This window comes from Poecile atricapillus, chromosome 13 (genome assembly GCF_030490865.1).
Source record: "Poecile atricapillus isolate bPoeAtr1 chromosome 13, bPoeAtr1.hap1, whole genome shotgun sequence".
Taxonomy (NCBI): Eukaryota; Metazoa; Chordata; class Aves; order Passeriformes; family Paridae; genus Poecile; species Poecile atricapillus.
Window position 1 is genome coordinate 6819963 of NC_081261.1, and position 15754 is coordinate 6835716.

A 15754-nucleotide genomic window follows, 5' to 3' on the forward strand; every position below is an offset into this window, starting at 1 on the left:
GGCTCTGCCGAGCACATTTAATACCGAGGTTCGTGGTGGGGGTTAGGAAGAGTGCGTGGGACGGGGTTGGAAAGGCCCCGAGGTGGGAAAGGCAGTGGGATAACATCGTCTGCTGCCTGCTGCCTCCTCCGAGTGCCCCAGCCCAGGGGAGGTAGGGAACGGGCCAGCACCCACAAGGACACAGCACCACACGTGTGTATGGCCCAGTGCTACCTCCTGACACTGCTGGCACCCTGTGGTGTCCATGGCCAGTGTTTCCAGTGCTGCAGGAGCATTCCCAGTGCTGCAGGAGCATTCCCAGTGCTGGGGAATACTGTAGGGTACTCCCCAGCATGCCCCCTTCATGTTATGATTGGGCACGCGGTCACTTTGGAAGAAGCCCAGCACTTTATGCCTCCTCTTTTTCCCTGGGCACTGATGTCACCCACCCTGGCAAAGCAGGACCACACACACTCACATGGGGTACAGGCTCCTCTGGACACCAGGGCAGAGCTTTAGAGATGCTGGATGAAGCCTTGGTGCAGCTCCCTGCAGGGCTCAGGAGCTGGATCCAGCCAGGAGCAAGTGCTGGCAGCTGCCACAGCAGACGGGCTGCCCAGATGTGGTGCTGTGCTCCCTGGCACCCACCACTCCTCTCTTGTGGTCTGCGGCCTGACACCACTTCAGAGCGATGCTGAAATTCCTGGGCTGACTTAGAGCTGATAGAGGCTCTGAAAAATTGGAGCTGGAGCAAATCTGGCCCTCATCAAACCATCAGAGAAGTGGGGTAGGCCAACATCTGCTGCTCCTTTCGTACTTTCCTGTCATCTGCTGGCACATGGCACATGCTGACCCTGGCATGGCTGTTTCCACCACTGTCCTGGGTCACCTGGCTCTGGTCTCTCTCCTCCAAGTCAGGCATGGGATATAGGCTCTTCTCTATGGTCTCAGCTCTTCCTGGATGGGACAGGAGTTCAGAGACCTGCTTTGATCCAGATGATGCCAGAGCAGACCACATACCCTGGAAAGTCCTGCCTCAGTGGCTGATTTCCCTGCCAGAGATGCTGCACTACATGACCCCAAGCCCCCATTAGCACTTAACTATGCTTATTGAGGCTGGAATTCTCAGCTGAGAGGGGTCTGGCATCCCACACTGCAGCTGTCCCAGCCCCAGGGGGACCACTGGGTCCTGCAGCACCACAAAGGGGGGTGCAGGCGCCAAAAATAGAGGTGAGCAATGAAGGGCTGATGAGGCTGAAGTAGCAGAGCTGCTGCCCTCCACCCACACACTTGCACAGGCGAGTTCCTCTGGCTTTGGTGCTTCCTCTGAGCTGGCCTTTCCCAGGAGCTGCCGTAACCCCAACGTGCTGTTCCTAAACAAAGTGTGCGGCTGTGGATGCTCCCTGGGGATGTACAGAGTGGGCTGACATGTGCTTGCCGGGATGCTTTGGGCTCCCCAGGCTCTCTCAGCATCCCCAAACAATGAATCCTGGCCTTCACTGACTGGGAGGTTTTGTTTGCCAGATTGTTCCTGGTCCCAGCCTGGAGTGGGTACTGGTGCCATCTGTTTGCAAAGGACAGAGGGGGAATATGTCCCATTTCAGGCTCAGGGTGCTCTGCCCTCAAGCATGGTCTGTGTGAACTTTTCCACCCCCTGCCCATCCCAGGTAGCCCATCCCCAATGCAAGGGGCCCAGCAGCATTGCACCAGTGGGTTTCTCTCTCTCCCACTCTGTCTGGAGCAGTCATGTCCTTGGAGCGGGGACACTGCCAGGAAATAGCTTTGCTGAGCAATTCCCAGCAGCCCTTAGGTCCCCACACATGGACCCACCAGACACATCTGTGTCCCTTGGGAAAAGCGTTGGGAAGAGCCATGTGCACAGCACGTCCCCTCTGCCGCCTGCCCCCCACACGAGCTGCTCTCACGCTCGCTGGCTCCATCTCTGCACAGCAGCCTCCCTCAGCCCAGGGAGGGGACAGGGCCCCTGACACAGGGACACCAGCAGGTCTGGAGTTGGGGAATCCATCCAAGCCAGGCCTGCATCCCTCCTGCAGCTATCCTGGTGCCAGGGCACGGAGCTGGCACACCAGCCCCAGTGGCACGCAGGGATAACCTGGGTGCTGCAGCCTGGCTCTCCTCACCCTCCACAGCTGCACAGAATAAACACCTCCCCTTTGGTTTTCCATAGATACAAAGACAACATGGAGATAATGCAAGATAAGCAGCAAATCTCTTGGGCTGGTCCAGCCAGGGAATCATTCCCAGTGGCCATTGTGCAGGCGTTTACTAGCTTGGCAGGAGGGGATGAGGCTGCCTTGCAAAAAAGAAACCCAGATTTCAGCAGTGTTGTCATTATGGGGAGGGCTTTTTAAATGTTAGAAAGGAAAATTAAAGGAAGATGGACAGGTATCTTTTCAGGATAGCCAGTGCAGTTTTGCACTTTTTCTCATTTGGATCAGAGAGAAAAACACAGAATGGTTAAGGTTAAAAAAGACCTCTAAGATTATTGAATTGAACCCACCACTGTCATCCTCACCACTGAACCATGTCCCCAAGTGCCACATCTAGATATTTTTGACCAGTTCCAGGGATGGTGATTTCACTACTTCCCTTTGCAGCCTGTTCCAATTCCTGACCACCCTTAAGCATCCCTGAGATGAAAACGGTGGCAAGAACTCATGGGTCAAAATGCAGTTTTCATCCAAAGATGACCTGTCCCGTTACAGTGCTAAATTGAAAAAAAATCCCCTTCTGGACACATGATAACGTTTTGCCTACTGAAAGTTTTTCAGAAACTCGGTTTGAACTCATTAAGATGCTGGGAGGATTTGAAGCTGGTTCATCACCTGGATTCCATCCCCCCAGAGCAGTAGGGGTGTAGGATATCTGAGATGATGGCACGGCTGAGGTGATCTCTCCTGCCACTTCTGCAGCTCTGTGCCCTCAGCAGCCCCAACAGCCCCAACCCCCCAGCTAAACACACCCTCTGCTGCAGCGTCCCTGTTGCAATGACCTTTAATTCCCCTTTTCTGAAAAACAACAAGAGTTGCAAGGGTGCATTGGTGGTCCCAAGGGGCAGTGGGCAGTCGGGGGTCAGGGGCCAGGGGCTGCAGTGCCAGCACAGCACAGGGAGGCATCTGGGGGGAATACACGGAGTCAGTTCAGTACAGGCCTTCTTTAATAAAAACATGAGTCAGCTGCTGGCGTGGGCAGTGGATTTTCTAAACATCCCCTCATATCCTGAGAAAGGGAAAAAAAAAAAAAAAAAGAAAACGGGAGGGGGGGGCTTGAGGGGAAAAAAGAGAAAGAAAATAAAAGAAAAAGAAAACAGGGAAAAAGGCCAGAATTGAAAGCAGACACAGGGAGAGAGCAGCTCCTTCCCCCCGGTTTAAGGAGGCGATAGTCGGGCCGGTCCGAGCTCCTTTTGTTCCCTGTTATCCGGGCCGTCATCGCCTGCCCCATCGCAGCCCGCAGCACAACTCCCCTCTCCTCGCAGCCACTTTGGCTTCTCCTCCTTTTAATTTTCTTTATTTATTTTTATTTTTTTTCCACCCATCACACTGGTCCGCCGGGCGTTAATCTCCAGTTCTGCTCTGCGAAGGGTCCCCACGGAGGGTGGAGGGAGGAAGTCGGAGGAGCTCCGCTCCTCATTGGCGAAACAGCCTCCCCCCTTCTCCTCCTCCCGAGGTCTCTTTTATTTATACACGCACACAACACGCGTGCACATCCCTCGGCCCCGGGCTTTGCTCCGAGGAGGCTGAACCCCCTCCCAGCTGGGCTGGGGGCTGCCCAGGGCACTGCTGACATGCACTAGAGGAGCGGAGCAGGGGCTTGGCCGCAGCCCAGCCCTGGCACAGCCTCGCCTCGCCTCGCCTTTTGATTTTATTTTATTTTTTTTTTCCCCCTCCTCCCCTTCCACTTCGTTTCTTTCTTTCCCTCTCTTTCGCCTTTAAGTGGGAAAGCCCTGCCGGCTGGGGAAGGCTGGGAGGGCAGGGAGAGCCTCAGCAGGCAGCAGATAGAGAGTGCGGAGGAGGAGAGGAAGGAATTTCGGGGACGTGCGGCGCAGGCACTCGGCTGGTGGGACCCTGCCCAAGGTAAGCTCTCGTCCCCGGGGCTGACTCGCCCTCCTGCTCAGCTCTGGCTCTCCAGATGGGAAATGTCCCTTTGGAGCTGGTACAATCCCTAAGGATCCTGTCCCTGAGCCAGCCCGTTGCTCTGGAAGGGGCTTTGCTCCCCTCCAAGGGGTTGGTAGCCTGAAATGCTCCACCAGGCTCTGGGGAGATGGTGTTTGGTGGAAAGGAGCTGAATTCTGTGGCATCCCAAGGGAAAAACCGTGCCATCAGCTCTCACCAGGTCCTGGACTGGGACAGCTGAGAGGAGCCCAGGGGATGCTGCGGCTGTAGGACAGGAAGGGGGGATCCCACTGCAGCGGGAGTAGGGCCCAGGTGATCTCTGCTTCTCCCTGGATCAGGCTCTGCAGGCTGGTGGCTGTGGGAGGGCTGGAGTGTGCACGGGGCAGAGGCTGCTCACCATGCCCAGCGAGACATCCTCGAGAGGTACAGAGCAGGGTCACCCCACTGCCAGCCTGTCCAAACACATCCACGGCCATCCCTGAGTGCAGGCTGCTCCAAGGACCATGTCACCTCTGCCTGTGGCCAGGGCAGGGCTCCTGTGCCTGTGGGCCATGGAGAGGGAGCCCTGCCCTGCCCAGGGTCTGTGCCTGGTAGTGCTGGGTACTGGAGAGGGCAGAGCTTGGTTAAAAAAACCCTGCTAGGCATGGATGTGGGCAACTACTCTGCTGTCCTGAAAGCACAAGAGCTAAGGGCCTCCAGCAGGGCAGAGCTGGTCTGGAGCAAAGCTCTGACAGCCCAGGGGTGAGCATGACCTGCGGGTCTTTGGTGCTCACTGTGGGCTCAGAGTATCCAGCTCCTGCACTCACCTGCCAACTGAGAGTCATTCAAAACAGAATTTGTGGTGGAAGGAGATGTTGTGCTCCTCCACCCTGGTCCCAGAGCAAGTGGGCTTTTTGCTGAAGCATGGGGCAAATAGCTTAAAGCAATTGATCTGGTGTGCAAACCCTGTGTTGGCGGGTTTGACCCAATCTTTTCAGAGGGTTTCCTACTGATGACAAGGATTAGCAATGTTGAGACCCAGTACTTCCCAGGGGCCATTGAGGGGTGGGTGAGAGGGTCATTTCCCCATCAGCGCCCTGCAGGACAAAGTGCCTGTGCCTCCCATGCTCTTGGGAAAGGACTGAGTTTCGTGTGGTCCACATAAACCAGTGTCAAGGACGTGGCTCTGCCTGGCACAGGACACAGGCCAGGCTGGCTTGGAGGGGGAGCTGCCAGGCAGGTTGGGTCTGACATGAGGCTTGGAGTCATTCCTTGACAGGGATGTCACCCAAGTTTGGGTGTGCTCTGGCTGTTGTGGCAGCCACCAACCCTGGGCAATGTCCCTGAGCCCAGGAAAGAGCCCAAAATCAGGCGGTGCATCAGGAGGGATTGGTGTTTTGGACAAGCACCAAGTCACAGCAACCCAATTGCTGCATGCACAGGGCTTTTCTCTCTTCCTAAGACCAGCTCTCCCTTCCTCCAGCTCAAGAGCATGAAGGGTCGTCATAGAAGGAGCAGGCAAGGAGACAACAGCCACTCAGTTCCCTGTCCCTGGATCACCTCCTGCATCCCTGCACAGGACTGGGAGCGTGGGGTGCCCATGGTCAGTGTCCATACAAGCATGGGCAGCTGCAGTACTGCAGCCAGGGAGAAGTTAGCCGTGGCTTGTTGTCCACAGTCCTGGGCACATCTTGTGCTGCAGGGCTCTGGCCTGGGCTTGGTCCTCTGCAATCCCTACATGAACCACCTGGGAGGTGGCTGAGCACACATCCTACACCCTGGGATGGCACCAAGCTGGGTGGGCAGCTGGTGTGCATGGGAGCGTGGGAGGATCCCAAGGACTCCAGCAGAGTCCAGAACCAACCAGAGTGGCTGTAGTGGACACAAACCAGATTGCAGCATGGTGCCAGGAAACCCAAGCTCTTCCTGAGGGATCTGCTGAAAGATGGATAGTTGGAGGCAGCTCAGAGAGGCAGGGTGGAGGGAATGGGTCCTCCCCAGCAAGCGACACTGAGTACTTCAGCAGGGATAGACATGGAGTGGGGAGGCTCAGGGACAGCAGTGAGGACAATGAGAAGTCCAGAAGAAGCTGCAAAGGACTGGTAGAGTGGCTGATGTGGCTCATTGGTCACTGGGTGTTGTGGGAAGGTGACACACAGTCTTCATGCACAGGAAAAGTCATCACAGAGATTAAAGAGCTTTTAGGCAAATGTCTGTAGGATTAAAGACAGAAGGCTGAGTTCCTTCAGCCTCACAAGTCTCAAAGCACGTCAGGGAAAACTCTGGCTGGGAAGACATGGGCACAGCAACAGGACAATAACACCATGATCTCTTTCAGCCTCATTTTTGATGGGTCTGTGACAGGATTTCCAAGGCATTCAGAACACTGTCAGGGAGAGGAGAGCACTGAGCCTGTCTGCAGCAGTAGAGCAAGACAGGATTGTCTCAGTGAACACCAGAGGAAAGCTGAGATTGAGAAATGCTCTCTAGCTACGGGAGTGATTCTGTGCAAAACGAGACCTTGTTGGCTGGACATGGCTTTGGCCAAATGTCCAGCTGCTGCCAGAGGCTCCAGGCAGGGACTTATCTGCCTGGTCTTCAGGTTCCTTTGGTGTTGGTGACTTCTGGGAAGTGGGATGGGACTGCAGTGCTGTCCAAAGTGTCAGGCTCCAGCAGAGCATCTTCCTGGGATGGAGTGGCAAAGGGCAGGGAGCAGAGGTGGCTGAATCCCGTGGGAGCACAGCGCCGGCGCTGGCAACAGGGGCTGCCTTTGACCCAGAGCTGGAAGGAGCTGGGGACCGTGTGGGCTTGGGGTTGGCTGGATGTATCCTATCCCTGCAAGGGAGGATTGGAGTTGAGCACTGCATGGAGTTTGTTTGTTTGTACTTGAACCAAGGGAAAGAAATCCCCTGGAGAGGAGCTGCAGGGGGAGGGTATAGACTGGGTATTGTTTCCTGAGGGGCTGGAGCAGCTCCAGGAGGCTCCTTCCGCTCCGCCAGGCAAATCGGACATAACGAGGCTTGTTTTAGGGGTGGTTGTTCCCCCTCCTCCTCTCCCCCATTGCCTAATTAGGGTTCCCAAGCTAAGCTCACCTCTGTCCTGTTCTGCTGCCACTGAGACACCTCCTCCTGGAAGGGCAGCACGTTCCAGCAGCGTGGGGAACACGGAGCAGAGCCAGCTGTGACAGGGACACGTGCTGGGGATGCACAGAGGGGTGCTGGCATGGGTCATGTGCTGAGCAAGGGGGTCCCATGGGCCCATTGTCCCCCAGTCTGGTAACAGGAGCTGTACAGTGATGTACTGCCCCTCACACCCTGCTTTTCCAGTATCCCTGGGTGCACATCGGGCTGTGGCATACCCTGGTCTGTGTGTGTGACCTTCCCTTGGCAGCCCCCTGCTTGCACAGCCAGAGGATCATGGTGTGAGGAGCCGATGCAGGGAGCAGGGAGCTCACAAAACTCCCACAGAAAGGCTGGTGCCAGGAGAGCCAGGGTGGGCAGCGTGTGGTGTTTGTCCTGCACCTGTGGATGGGCTCATCCTCTCCAGGCCATGCCTGCAGGGGCACCTGCTTATCCACCCAGGAATTCACAAACACTCATCCTACACTCTTCCTTGGCCTCAGCAAGAGCCAGTGTGTGATGGAGCTGGCGGGAAGCTGTGGGGTGCAGGGAAGGGTTGGAGAATGCAGGGATATATCAGGGCACTGCACGGATTGCTAAACCCTGGAAATCCAGCAGGAAACAGATGGAACACCTTCTCCCTGCCGTGGAAGGGGCCTGGCAGGTCTCCATGGGCAGCACAGGGGTGATGCTCCTGAGGCAGCAGGAGATGGGCAGCCCTGCTCCTCAGCCCCATCCTGCCAGGCCCTCTGCCTCCCCTCTTCCGGCCCAGCTACCATGAGAGAGAGGCTGTGACTGAAATCTTAATGCTACCAAGACCCAGCAATTGGCACCAATTAAATTGCTACATTCATGTTTGAATTGCTTTAACTGGCGAGACACACTGTCTTATTTATACAAAAAAATATGTTTGCTTGTGGGTTTGTCTGAACTGGTGCCAGCAGAAAATACACCATTTCAAGCCCTGCACTCTGCAAGCTCATTCTCCTCTTCCAAACTGGAAGTCACCTTGGTTTCAGCCTTTGCCAAGCAATGGTGGCAGAACAGAAACTGCTTTCCTCGGGGCTGGGCGCTGCAGGCACCACGAGAGGGGTCCCCTCCTCTCTCCCCACAGGCAGCTGCCAAGTTTCCTTCTCCAGCCTGGGAGCTGTTTGGGAGAATATGGTCTGATTCAGGAACAGGACTCAGTGCCCATTTAAAAGCTGCGCTCAGGGGGAGGGCAGGGGGTGCTGGCAGCTGCTGGTGCCAAATCCTGCCTCAGCTTCTCCTCTGGAGGTTCTGACAGGTTCTGGGGGTAGGGGCTGTTTGCAGAGCATGGGTGCAGAGGGGAGCTGATTTCTGATTTGTGACTGAGAAGAGAAGTTATAAAGAGCCCTGCATGTGGGTTGGCAAGAATGGCTTACACTGCCTGTACAGACCAGCAGGAGATTATCCATCTCTGCAGTCCTGGTGCCAAGTGACACCATCCTGGTCTTCCTGCCCCACACATGAGCCTGTGCAGGAGAGGGCAGAATCAGCTCACAGCACCAAGAGCTGCACCAGAAGTTGCATTTTGCTCCATCTCAGAAATCCAGAAGTAAGAGGGCCAAACAAAAAACCCCTCTGCAAGCAGCCTCTGCCCTTCGCACCCAGCACTGCTGGCTCCATCCTTTCCCACCCTGGCCACAGTGCCAGGCTGCTCTCCAGTTCCTGCAGACTGACAAAGGGTGCCCTGACCACAAAGATGGTGAGTGCCTAATCCCAGCCACGAGAGCCTAAAACCCCAGAACAAAGCAATTAAGTCTGGGTCCCTTGGAGGCAGCTGCGAGGAGCTGATGCATCCACAGAGATTATCTCCTCCTCCACAGATCTCAGGGAAATGCTCACAAGAGGATCAGGTTGCTCAGCCTTTGCTGGGATATGGGGCTGGTAAGACCACAGCACTCTGCCTACTCCTGGGGCTTTACAAAGCCCCTGCATCCTACTGGGGTTTAGGATGGTTCTTTTTCTCATTCTGCCTCAGTTGCCCTCCCTTCACTGTTTATTAGGGGTTAATTAGAGCCATCTGGGACCTTTGGCTCCAGCCCTGGCCCCCCCAAAGCAGCCACCCTGGATCAGTGGCTGTGAGCAGGTGATGGAGGTGCTGACTTGCTGGGGACTGTTCTCCTCCCTGTGCAGACATCAGCAGAGAGCTCCCCTTGAATCACTGTGGGAAGGCAGGCATGGCTTTTTGGCAGCCATGGAATAAGAGTGAGGAAAGCCCTGGGGATGCCAGGACAAGGGATGAGAAGCCAGGATAGTCCCTGATCTTGGTTCCATGTCCCCTGCTTCCCTCATTATCTGCTCTGGTGGGGAGAAGCAGCAGGTAAGCAGATGGACTCTGCTCAAGACAGGCAAACCCCGTCCAGTCTGACATGCCCAGGAGCTGGGACCCCTAAATATGCCAGTTTGGGGATGGAGGGATAGGAGAGCTCAGAGTCACTCAGCCAGCCCCAAGGCTTTGCTATCCAGCTGGAGGGGCCAGCAGGATGTGGGGAGATGTGTGGATGCTGGTTTGAGTCCCTGCAGCCATGTTCATAATTGACATTGCTCACATACTTGTGAAGCAGCGTGGTATGTTCTCCCAAAAATGTCTTTGCTGTCAGGGGTAATGGAGAAATTAGGGGACAGTCATGGCCGGCCCTGGCTGGGCTGTGTTGGATATTTTAGAGCATCTTACTGGAAAACAGCGCTGGGAAGGGCTGAAATGCTCCCAAGGGGCACATTTGCACCTCCCTGGGGGGGTTCATTGCACTGCAAGGGGTGAGCCCTGAGTCTGCACGGGGCTGCTCCCCACACCCGCTGAGAGCACCCCCAGACATGCACAATGCCAGACTGAGGGCTGTGCTCCAAAATGCTGGACAGCCTCCAGCACCACCCCAGAGAAGTCCCAGCACCACCATGGCCCTGGCACACACTGTCTGTCCCAGGGAGGCCAAGGTGGGCAGGATTTGACCGGGGTGAGGAGCAGGGGATGCAGCAAGGGACAGCTGGGCATTGCCTGGCACGTGGCAGCCATTCCTCCCAACACCCCCTCCCTCCTTCCCCAGGCCCAGGTGAACCCTGGTCCTCACCCAGTGTTTTCCCACAGTCCAGGCCAAGCTGCAGGCTCCGGGGAGCAGCCTGCGGGGTCTGGCGTTTCCTCTGAAGGTGGAAGCAGGGGAGCATGCGCAGCCAAAAGGGCCATGAATGCCATAACTCGGGGCTGGGGGATTATTTATAACACTGGCACCTCTCCAAACAGATGTTTCTTTTTATTCTGAACTTGCACTAAATGGGTCACTCATTTCCTCTGTCTCCCATGGGCTTAAAACAGAGGGGGAAAGAGGAGGGGATATGGGTGAGAGTGCAGGGCTCGCCCTGGTCCCACGTCCCTCTGTGCTGGCTCCTCACAGAGACAGTTGTGGAGAGCCCATGGCTGGAGATCTGCTGGATTCTGTGTGTGGACACTGTGGCCTCCCCTCACTCGGACAGGGAGGATGGCCATGGTCAGGCTGGGCTGAGTGGGGCTCGCCTCCCCACCCCATTCCTCACGTGGCTGACCCCAGGGCAGCTGAATCACTCTGCTGGGGCTCACTGTGGACTTGTCATCCCCCATGGCAGTCTCCCTCCCCTGCTTCAGGGTCACAGTCCTCATTTTCATCTTTCTGTTGGATGCTGTCAAAGCCTGTGGCAGGCTGGCCTGGAGGAGGCTGGGTGTGCCACCTCATGTGCTGACATCTACTGCAGGACCCTCATGACAACACAACCACTTTCTCCTGGTGCCACTGAGGCTGGGGACCAGATTCTGGGGTCCTGGGCAGGGGCTTTGGTCATGTCAGATCTGCTCCCCGATGCAGAGGTCAGCAGGAGAGCCGTGCCCTCCTGTGGGCACAGTGTCCCTGGACTCGTCCCCAGAGGTGGCATCTGCCCATGCTTTGCCTGTCTCCTAGAGACCTCAGTACATACCCAGACTGTGGCTTTAGTCACATCTTCACAGCCAAGGAGCTCTCACAAAACCACTCAGAGGGTTTTGGTATTAATGACACTGTCTGTGTTTGCAAAACTTCACCTCCCCCAGACTGAAACAGCCCCAGATCCAGCACATTGCCAACAGGTACTCAGGGCTCTCAGCATCCTCTGGTCTCACCGTGTTTGGGTTAAGCCTCAGGGCCCCCTTGGCACTGGCAGGTGGCCAGGTGAGGAGGGTTTTGTCCCCAGGTGTTCATCACAGGGATGGTCTGTGGGACACAGGGACTCCCCAGCCTGGCTGCTCCTCAGTCTGGTTTCAGATTTCCTACCCCTGTGTTTTATCAGCAGGCGTTTATGGGCCTTGGGATGACAGGGTCCCCATGTGTGTGCTCTGCCTAATTCTAGCCTTTTGCTGGGAAAAAGAAAAAGGGCTCTGTGGTGATAATCTGGCCTGTGAGTAAACACGGTGTCATGGGAGCCAAGGGACCCCAGAGGAGAGATGTTGCAACTCCGGACAATTCCAGCCAAGGGAAAAAAAAAAAGAAAAAGAAACAACCACTCAGTTTTATTTAGATTAAAGGGTGGGAAAGAAGCAGTTGCGGAGGCCAGAGGGAGGGTGGCAGAGGAAAACAGGACAAGCCAAAGAGTTTCACTGCTGGACAAGCAAGGTTTGGGTTTCAGGGGTCACCAGCCTTTGTTCAGGGAGCCTTTTGCCTTCAAAAGCAGGGGATGGTGTCCCCATCCCCCTGCCAGGAGTGCCTTTGCTCCCTGGCCGTGAGCACTATTGATCACAGGATCCATACAGGGAATTTTCTATTGCATATGGGCACCCATGATCTCACTTAATGACTCAGATGTGCTTAGACAAAGAAGAAATAAAGTATATTTGACTTCCCGCTAATTTGCACCAGATGTCCTTTGCCTGCTTGGCAGGGCAGTGGGGCCATCAAGCATTGTGGGAGCGCCTGGAAGCACAGCTCTGCAAGAAAAGGGGCTAGAAATAGAAATCCAGAGGAAGGGAAAGGATTGGCAGCTGTGTGAGAGCTCCATCCCAGTCAGATGAGATGTCCCCATGGGCAGGGCCAGCATCCAGCACCTCTGCCCAACACCACAGGAGCAGCAATGAGGGCAAGGAGAGCATGGCCAGAGATAAGAGCAATGTGGGCAATGGATGCAGGAATTGCCCCTGGAAATACAAACCAGAATTTGCTGAAAGGTGGCTCAGCACCCTGACTTCCAGCAAACACTGCATCCTCTTGCTGGTGCCTAATGGAATGTAGGGACCAGAGCTCCTGCCAGGGTGGCTGTGGCTGCTCTCCCAGTTCCCAGCATGCTGAGCCATCCCCTTCCCTGTGTACCAGCTCTGCAGGCTGGTTCTCAGCTCCCACAGCTCTGGGGTGCGTGTGGGACCCCCCACACACTAGTTGTGCACAGGGCACTGGTTGTGGAGAGGCAAGAAACATGGTCTAGGCAGGCTGGGAGGAGGGCAGTGGACTGGGAAGACATCCTTGGTGTTCCTAACCCCTCCTGTCCCATGGTTTATGATGTTTACAGGGCTGGGAATGGCCTTGTCCCACATGATCCGTGCTTGAGGATAGGCAGTGCCATGAAGTGTCTGTGCCAGCAGTGGCTGCCCTGTGTGTTGTGCCAGGATACTGGGAGACACACAGGGAGCAAGTGCAGAGGGAAGGGGGCTCAGAGTATGGCAGGGCACACAGCAAAGTCAGAGGAAATTCTTGTCTTGTTACCCAAGAACAGTGAAGACTGAACCCACACAGCATATTTTGGGCATTAGCAAAGGCATCTTAGGCTTACGAGCATTCTTAAACAAGAGAGGTCTGGAGTGGGGGAACATTAATGAATCAGTAGGGTTTGGTGATGCTTGAGCTGCTTAGCAGGGCACTCTGAGGTGCAAGGAATAGTAGAGATGGCTCCCTAAACGAAGATGGTACCATCCCCAGCAGAGGCTGGATACAGCTCTTCCTTGTACCCAAACTCCTGGGCGTTGCCCTGCTCCAGCTGCAGAAATTCCTGTCCGAGTTCATCAGCCACAGAGGCATCAGCCCCCGGCCACTGGAGCGAGGGAGTGGGAGAGGAGGCGCAGGAGAAAGCTCAGCTGTCATCAGACTTGGGATGCAGGAGAAATGGGAGCGGGCTGCTCTGGAAAGGCTGTGTAGTCATGAGATGGGGAATCATGAGACTTGAATCCCGGTGCTGGCGCAGCCGTGGCCCTGGCCGTGCTGTTTGACTTCTGCTCTGGCCCTCTGGCCCGTGTCCTGTCTGTGGGATCACAGGCCATCAGAGCCTGTGCTCAGTGCTGCAGCTGCTCGGGGATGTTGGGGTGGCCATTTTTATTCCATGCCCCAGAAACCCCCTCAAGAGCTCAAGGCTAGAGATGCTCAAAGAGGATTCCAGCGGTGCCTGACCTCAGCCAGCCCTCAAACATTTTCCTTTGCCAGCTGGGAAAGCCAGCAGCCCCAGGGTTGGCTCAGCTCTCCTCATCTCCGCTGCAAACTCGGCTCTCTGCTCTGCCAGGCTGGTGTGATTACAGAGGGGAGATAAGGACAGGCAGTGTCTGTGTCACCAGTCAGGGACAGTTGCCTGTATCTGTGTCTTGTTTGGGCTCCAAACCCTCCCAGACACTCTCAGTCCCTCAGTGCCTGGCTCTGGCCTGGCTGGGCGTAGTGTGGGGGCGAGCAGGGACGTGCCAGCTGTCGGGGACCAGCCTCCCCCACGGCACTTGGCCAAGCCCCAGCATGGCCCCGGGGACCTGAGGCCTCCCAGGACCTGAGCCCCTGGGGAGCAAAGCCACCCCACAGGGATGTGGGGCTGAGTGTGGTGTGGGGCTGTGTCACCCAGCCAGCGCTGCTGCCCTGCGAGCCAGCCGACCTCCTGTCTCCTCTCCCAGCCAAATTCCTCCTTTAGAATAATAAACAGTGTGGCTCAAGAGAAAAGCTCCTTTCCCTGCCTGGCTAGGACTGGTTTGCCTTCACATCGAGGAGCAGCAGAGGGGCAGAGGGAAGGTCTGTACCGGTGCTGGGGGGGAGGAAGGATGGTGAGGGGTGTAACATGGGGATGGAGATTTGGGACAGCACCTTGGTGGCTACAAGGTGGGAGGCTGCCAGGGAGCTGCAGGGCTGAGTGAAGGGTGCTGGACGTGGCATTGCTGCAGGAGCTCCCTGGCCTCCATTATTGTGCCTGGATGGGTGTAGGCAAAGAGTCCCATGGCTTGAAAATACTCAGGTGCTGGCTTGTGGGAAGGATGTAGGAGTCTGAGGGGTGTGTGGCACCCTGCTAACCCATAGGGGCGAGAGGAGATCACCCAGGGCAGCTGAGCATCGTGTAGGTGCTGGTGTTTGGCTGGGTGGGATTACGCCTGGGTGCCTGCTTTCGTATCACGGGGTGGGATTGCTCCTCCTCGTCTGGCACTCTTAGCGGCACTCACAGTTCCTGCTAAGAACAAAAACTGGGACTGAGGAGAGGAACAAGCGCTCTCGAGGCTGGCAGGGTGCTTTGGCATCCCTTGTGAGATGCCTGTGCAAGCACACGTGTGACAGGGAGGGACAGGCTCGTCCCTCTGCCCCTCGCAGGACGGGCCGGGCTCAGCCAGCGCCTCTGAGCCTCTCGCCCCGGCCGGAGCAGACAAACAAGGGAGAGGTCACCGCTCTTTGCGAGACGTTGCCACCCTCCCACTCTGCCTGGGAAGCATCTCCAAGAGAAATGCCTTTCTGCAAAAGCAGCAGCTTTATTAAAAGCAGCGCAGGCGGCAGGCGGGGGCTGCGGGGCTGTGGCTGGAGCAGCGCCCCTGCCAGCCCAGCACCGGCACTCAGCCGTGCCCGGCTCCCTGCTCCGCCTGGGCAGGGCTTTGGCCATCAGTGACCCTGCAGAGATCACTGCTGGGTGGGGACAGGAGCCAAGAGCTCGCCCGCGGCAGGACTGACAGTGACAGCCCCGCTGCACGGGCAGGTAAAAGCTGGGCATGAGTTCGGGGGGATCTTGGCCGCTCACAGACAGGTATCGGGGGGCTGGGGTGGTGGATACAACCTGGCTCGTGTGTGCAGCCAGGGAGAGGTGAAAGGAGAGGATCCCAGTTGTCCTTACAACCTTGAACATTGAATAATGGATGAATCACACACCTCTGTAAAGCAGAATGGGGAAACGAAGGTAATTGTTCTCATGGCAGTGCCTTGGGGGGCAGAGATTAGATTGTCCATCCTTCTCTCTCCTGCAGCTTGGTGTTCTGAGGGTGGGTTCAGGGAGGTCACATTCATTTACAGCCTGAATTTCACCTCGGTCCTTTCATCCTACCCACCCCCATCTCTTGCCCGAAGTGCTCTTATCCCCTCTGGCAAACGAAGAGAGAGAAAGAGTTATAGAGGTTTTTTTTCGGGAAGAGGGAGATGGACGCTGCTGAATAAGCTGGAGACCTGGAAGGATTTGTGGTAGATCAGACTTCTGTTGAGCCAAAGCAAGAGAATAATAAAAACATCTGACAAGCGCACGTCATTTAAAAACCATTTCCTCCTTAACATCAAGCAGACCGGGAGGCCGCTCCAGGGCCAAGAGGCAGCGGAG

At 56.2% G+C, this 15754-nt stretch overlaps 1 protein-coding gene across 1 annotated transcript in view; it reads left to right on the plus strand.

Annotated features, from left to right (window-relative positions):
* The first annotated feature begins 3699 nt into the window (after positions 1 to 3699).
* Positions 3700 to 15754, plus strand: part of PDGFRB (platelet derived growth factor receptor beta) — a 29563-nt gene continuing 17508 nt past the window's right edge. Inside the window, exon 1 of the mRNA XM_058848642.1 lies at positions 3700 to 4073. The gene's annotated coding sequence lies outside the window, so the exon portion shown is untranslated. The remainder of the gene's footprint in view (positions 4074 to 15754) is intronic.